Source organism: Gavialis gangeticus, unplaced genomic scaffold (assembly GCF_001723915.1).
Source record: "Gavialis gangeticus isolate Ggan-Ray unplaced genomic scaffold, GavGan_comp1, whole genome shotgun sequence".
NCBI classification, from domain to species: domain Eukaryota; kingdom Metazoa; phylum Chordata; order Crocodylia; family Gavialidae; genus Gavialis; species Gavialis gangeticus.
Window position 1 is genome coordinate 48,216,096 of NW_017729006.1, and position 6,988 is coordinate 48,223,083.

Below are 6,988 nucleotides of genomic sequence, written 5' to 3' on the forward strand. Positions count from 1 at the left end.
CTTGCTCCAATAAACATCAGCTCGCAAGGACGGGAAACTCATGCCCCCTCCTTCTCTAATGTCTTGTTCTTCCTCTCCCCTCAAGGCATCCACTCACACTATATCCCAGCCTTTCCCTCAATTCTCCTCTCTGCTCAGCCCATTTCGGCTCTTCTCCAATCCAATCCCTCCCCTGTCCCTTCCACATGCTTTTCTTGCAAAGATGCCTGACATTACTGCAGTGATGACTCTGACCCGAAGCCAATCCCTCCCATTTCCTTACCAGGCCAAGGACACTCCCACCTCCTCCACACAACCTTCAAAACATCACAAGCCATGAAATCAAGAATGAAAACACAAAGAACTTCTGACTAAAGTTTCTGTATTTGGGAGGTAAGATAAGTGCACACCAAGCACATTCTCTGAATGAATAACAAAGCAACTGCTAATACCAGTGCTCAGTCCAGAGCTGGTAAACCACCATCTCCTCCCTCATGTAGCATTCAGGTTTCCTGCCCTTTCTACCCTTTCCAGAAACACCAGCCACCACATAGTACAATCAGTTGTTATTCTTCCCTCTATTTCATCCACCCCCTCAGGAACAATTTCCCTGGCAACCACAGCCCGTTCTAAGAAGGGAAAGTGGCAATGGGTCAGATGGCAGCACAATTCTGCAGTGCTGGGCTGAAGTGCTGGACAGCCTGTTCAGTCACTGAGTTTTCATTGTTATACTCTCAAGTGTCCGGACAAAAAAGTGTCAGCTGTAGATCAAGCAGGTCAGCTTGTAGGTGAAGGGTAGTGGTCTCAGAGCTCTGGGGACAGTGATATCAGACTTCCAGAACCTGGCCCTAGGGCAACCAGGTTCTGAAGCCAGCAATTCAAAGCAGGCCTCTCTAAGGCAGGAGCACATGGCTCAAGTAAAACAGCAGGGAGGCCCAGATTCAGAAGAAAGACGCTTTGCAGGGGATACTCTAGTGGTTCCAAAGAAGCAGAGCCAGGGGCTAGCAAGTGCCATAAGTAGACCTGCAAACCCTTTCATTCCAGGAGACCTTCTATAACACATTATTTTGTCATCGAACCATGCAGAGAGACGTAGCCACAGCACCTCAACAAGTCATGCAGCCTTGCTTTAACACTGAATGGCCAGCCCTGTCCATCACAGGAGCCCTCATACTAAACTGAATCCTTCCAGGTAGTGAGATTATGAAGCAAGACCATCTTCTGCAACATTAGGACAAGAGAGATAGCAGGGAGCCCATGGAACACTGCATATAACTGATGCCATCTGTCATTCTGGACATGGACAAGAACTGCATCATTCATTGAGGATGAAGGTGACTTGTAAAATGGAAGAGATTGTTGGAAGCAAGTGTTCAGGGTATGTGTTTTGGGGAAGAGTTGCAGGGAGGGGGTGGAACAGGAGACCATGCTCCTGAGTTTGAAGTCCACCACCCACAAACAGGAGGGAAAATTTCCCAGGGCACTCTGGAGAGAGGCACTTTTCCCAGACTAAATTGGCATCCCAAAGGTTGCCTCAATAGCTTGAGGGCAACAAACAGATCAGGGTACCCAAACAGAAGCCTCAGGGTTTAGTATACTTACCATCTTGAGAGCTGCAAGAAGTGTGAAGAGGCTTCCAAGATAAAATTCAAAAACTTTTTGGGGAGCTCATCAGTTACCATCAAGCCATATCACACTGTCTATTTATTGTCATTCCAAGGTCAACACCTGCAGCTACAAATGCTGCCATTTAAAGCCCAAAGACACAAGCTAAGAGAGCAGAACAAAGAGCTGTGGAGATGAGAAGAAGGAAGATGAGTGAACAGGAGATCCTTAAAAGGATAACTTGTTGCAGCTGAGGAATACAGTACTATCTGAACAGGCATGCTAGCTTGGTGAGGAGGGAGAAAGGCCTGGGGGTCTCTAAGGCCTGGTGCTCAGCTGGGATCCAGGCATGGAGGAATATTGAGGCCACTACCAAGGGTGTTGACAAGGTGATGTAGACCACGAACATGAAAATCAATGGAGAACCTCCTTATGGAGAAGGAAATACGAACCCTCCACAGCCACCCTCAATAGGCAGGAAGAAAGCCTCCAAGCCAAGGTTTGGGGTTTTTTTTGCTCTCATGTCTAGGGCTAACTATCTGTCTTCACATCCTAATGGTCCATTGACCCTGAGGCACCTGCACCCACTCCAAGACCAGGTCTACACACCACCATTACCTGTTCAATAACCCCCACACTCAGGCCACAGCCCCAAGACCACCCCCTTTTCCCAGACTTCAACCTTTGTGCCAAAGCCTCCACTCTCCCATGTCCAAACTACCCCCCTACTATCTTGGCCATACTATGAGGAGGCAGTTTCACATCGTGCTTCTCTTTCAGATCACCCTACCAACCACCCTCACAGGCCCACCACATTGTGGAGCAACAGACATGCTTCTTCAGTGCATGAGGGAGCTCCAGAACAATATCTTTCCTGGAGGAGGTGGGGATGAAAAGTCAGGAGCAGCACCTCTTGATTTCACAGGATTTAGGGTATTTTACATGGGGGTAGAAAAGTATAAGCTCTAGCCCTTTCAACCCCTCTGTGCAGTAGAATAGCACAGTTCCCAATGCTTAACCTACAAGAACCACTCCCCTTCCTTAGGGACTTAGTAAACCTGTGGTTGGGTTGGGGTGGGCCACTTCTCCATGTTGCATGACCTTCACATCCTCACTCATTTGCATAGCACTCTGCTTTCTCTAAAGGAACCTCACACACCATTTGAATGTTTAAAATATGTAATAAGACAAAGTTTGTTTGGTTTTAAAACAAGCAAAAGGGTGATCTCTCTTGCATTTCTTTGGACTCTACAGTAGTACCTTCTTTCTGCAAGCAGCCCTCATAGCTGTGGTGCTCAAACTCCTTTTCTAGACTCTTGTATAACCTGGTGAGTCTCTGGGCATCTGCTTCCTAGGCCTCCAGGAAGGTCTTGCTCCTGGATGCAAACATGTGTAGCACAGGCAGAAATGATTATCCAAAGCAGGTGCCACTTGGTAGCATCCAGATCCACCCCCAGTGCCATCCACCATGTCTTGAGGTTCTCAAAGATACACTCCACAATCATACTGTAGCTGCTCAGCCAGCTCAGCCACCATCATCCAAGTGTCTGGTGTACGGCCTCATGACCCACATGAGGAATGGGTAGGCTAGGTCCCAGAGAAACAAGGGGTAAATAAAAGTCACCCCTTTCAGCTTTACGCAGGTAGTCCTATGGACAAATGCTCCCCACATCATAGACATAAGATGTATATGAAAACACACTCTTCTCAGCTATGCAGACCATCAGAACTTTGATTAAAACACTACTTGTATAAATACAGCACCAAATATGTATTTTTGAAAATGCATATTGAGGCATGTTTGAGGGATTAGTGTATTATGATGATAATACTTTAAAAGGCATATATTTGCCTTTTGAAGGAAAATCTATTTTTTTTTCAAAAGAAAAAAAAACAAACAAACAAGCAACTTAGCACTTCATTATGCCTGCGTATCTGGTTTTCATGATCCTAACCTCTCAATACATTTTATTTATTTATTTATTTATTTTTATTTTCCCAAACTTTCCATTCTTCATTTTTAACTGGAACCCCCCAAATACTGCACAACATATGCTGGGCATTTCCCAAGGTTTGCCTACTGATCTCTTCCACTCGGATCCCCATGTGCCCCAGCAAGTGCTGACAGAATGCTTCTACCCTTCTAAACACCTATCCCCTTACAGCATGAGATGGGCTGCTCTTCTCCTTTAGGCCTCCCCAGGCCACCAGGAGTGGTCCCATCACTGTGTAGTCTCACGTTCACCTAAGCAGTAACTTCAGTGGGATGGATTGTCCCAGTGGAGACTATACAGTGCTGTTTATGTGATATTTTAGTTTTCATTAAATCTGAAGTTATGCAAGAGCTTTCAGCTGGCGTTGTTTACTGGTAAGGATGCCAAAAGGCAAATCTAGTGAAAGCGTATTATTATAGCCATGGACTGCAATGCAGCTGACGCTGAATCTGAAATCAACAGTAAATTATTTTTTGTCAATAATATGGGAAGTAGGTTCCACATTATAGAAAGTTCTGGATTCAGCAATATGCAAAGACTAGCAATCATTTAGCTACTAAGAAAAGGAAAGGTAAAAGCCTACATGCTATCTTTAGACAAAGGCTTAGTTTCGCAAAACAATTTTGCTGCTGAGCTCCATAGAGCTATGTCCAGCAACAGTCCTTGGAAAAGACTAAATAATCCTTTTTTTGTGATTTCTTGGGAAAATACCAATTAAATCTGTATGTTCCAAATGAACTGACTGTAAGGGAAAAACTATATTCATACAGCTTCTTCACAATTCTACACAGAAGATTAATAATGATAGTGGGAAAGTCATAACTGAATTGCTGTAGATGAGACTGCCGATGACTAGCCATTCTGCTGCTGATTTGATAGTTGGGGAACTCACTACTGAACCCAGCAAATCTCACCTTTTGACTTAGAGTCTTGGAGAGAACAAATCATTCAATAGTGGAACATGTTAAGAATGGCTCTATGTTTACTATGGCCTAACTCTACTGCCAGAAAAGACGACAAATTTCATTTACTTTCAGATACTGCTGCCTACATGCTGAAAGCAGAAACAACACAAAGTGTGCATATAAATGCAATGTCTAATCAACAGGGGCACCAAACTAGTGTTCCTTAAGACCCTGGCATCATGCACCATGCCCAACTGCTTGGTGGTCAGTGGTGAACAAATTCCAGTGGTTGACAATGCCCTACAGAAGAGTGAACTAGTCATGCGGTTGACATATTTCCAGCTTTGATGTGCAGGGCACAGGATGGGAATGGGAATGTAGTTGCCATCAGATGCTCCAGTGCAGTCTGGAAAACCCATCTAGGCAAATCTAGCTATAACTTCCTGTGAACTGAAGCGGAGGAAGCCCAGTACCAAGACCTTCTGGATGGTGCAGTACACTTTCTGAGTATTCAAGCCAGCCAGGGACTCTGCCCTGCCAAATGGTTGGGGATGGACCAGTGACAATCAGGGGTTGCCAGCTTGTAGATGGCAAGTAACATTCATTGTTCTACACTCAAAGGTTGGTCAGTAGCTTTTCTCTGGATTTTCCATGCGTATCGTGAGAAAGGTGGCTGCCCTGCTCATCCTGAAGTTCTGCCCCCACTGTGCATCATCCCAGAACTAATTTCTGCTCGTGTCTGGTTCAAAAATGTTGGTGCATCATCTGGTGGTAGTTCCAAAGAAATCCATCCTCTATGGTATCCCTTATTTCTATTCCCTTTGGCATGCAGCTCCTGGCATGCCCTCAAGCTGTACTTTGAGGGACCATCACACAGTCCCCTCTATGGGAAGTGTTTGCTCAGGACCTCTACAGCCTTGTCTGATCTCCAGGTGCATCCCCCTAAAATTAGCCCAGGCATGGCTTCTACAGCAGGAGCTGGATCCCTGGCCTTTCAGTTATCAATTATCCCTGGCTGTTCTCTGGCCTTAACTCAAACAGCCAGCATCTAGTTCAACTCCTGAGGGAGGAATTTTACTTCTTACTGGGGAGAACAAGCACAATTTGAAGTCCCAAATAGCAAGAGACAGCTCTTCCTGAATAAAAGGCATGTGTTTGGGCAAGTATACCCAAGCCAAAGGTCTTCTACTTCCTCCAAAGGGTTAAGCAATCCCTCTGTCCCCAAGCCAGCCCACATAACCATGAATACTCCAAAGCATTTCCTTTTCCAGTCTGCCCAGCTCTTGAGTCCCAGAAAATCTGCTCTACTTGATCCTTTAGACCGCTATCTAGAAGCAGACATTAGCTCTATCCATTATCATGTTGATCTCATATAGCTTTCCTGAGGCTTCCTGGGTGTCACCAGCAAATCAACAAAGTTGTTCAAATCTCTATTCGAGCTTGAGGTTTATCTTCAGGTCCCACACATAGGCAGCTCTCTTAACAGCAGGGACATATTAATTAGTTTTTCTCTAGGTAGAAGCTAGTTGGATAAACTAAGGCACAAGACATTATAACAACACAAACACATTTTAAACAGAAATATTACGATAACACCCATAGTCCTTCACAGGGACCACGGTGGCTCCAACTGCCATGCTGCAGAAGGTAAGCTAGTAGACAAACAGAGTCAACATTTAGAAAGGTCAAGACAGACATTAGCAGGAGAGTAGAACCAGAACTTCATGGCACTCCCTGCGAGAGCCTAGAAAGCAAAAAGACAGCATTCTGCACTTCTACAGGACAGGCAGTGCAGGTGAACCTCCCCGGCTCTGCAGAGGCAATAAGTCCCAAGCAGAAGCCTGACGGTGAAATAGCCATAACGTTGCATTGCATTCATCCATCTTCAGAATCCTACAGTGATCTTGGCTTAAAAACCAAGGAACGTGCTGTGATTCACGTTCACCGACTCCTTGCTTCATCACATTTTGAAGTGCTTCAGCTGAGAGGAGCCTGTATATTTGCACAGCACTCAAGCATTTCATGTGCTCATTAGTCCATAGCCTCAGATAACAGTCTACGTTTTAAGTCTTGACATTTTAATGGGATTTTGACAAAACAGAAATCCCAAGTTACCATTAAAATGGAACCTTGTAACACAAAGTTAAGTATGGATCCATTACTGTTGCATAGGTATAAAGTACTGTATACCTTCAAATTTAAAATAAAATATTTCTTCTAAAAGTGATCTGCATATTGAAATTCAAATAATACAAAAATCCTTCTATGCATCACAGAGGGCTGTATATTTGTACTTGTGTCTTTATTTAATATTTTATTTTTCTTAAATGGAACATCATTGACTTTGAGCGCATCTTAAATTTAAGTGCCTCTCATATTGGAAAGAACACAACATATGCAAGATTGGTGCCTTAGATTACCAACATTTCAGGGCAGGTCCTTATCTTGGTGCTTTGTACTCTGCAGAACACATTATCATTTGTTTACTTGTCTGACACACAGCCT

At 44.4% G+C, this 6,988-nt stretch overlaps 1 protein-coding gene across 1 annotated transcript in view; it reads right to left on the reverse strand.

Annotated features, from left to right (window-relative positions):
• Positions 1–6,988, reverse strand: part of CTNNAL1 (catenin alpha like 1) — a 178,916-nt gene that overhangs the window by 94,324 nt on the left and 77,604 nt on the right.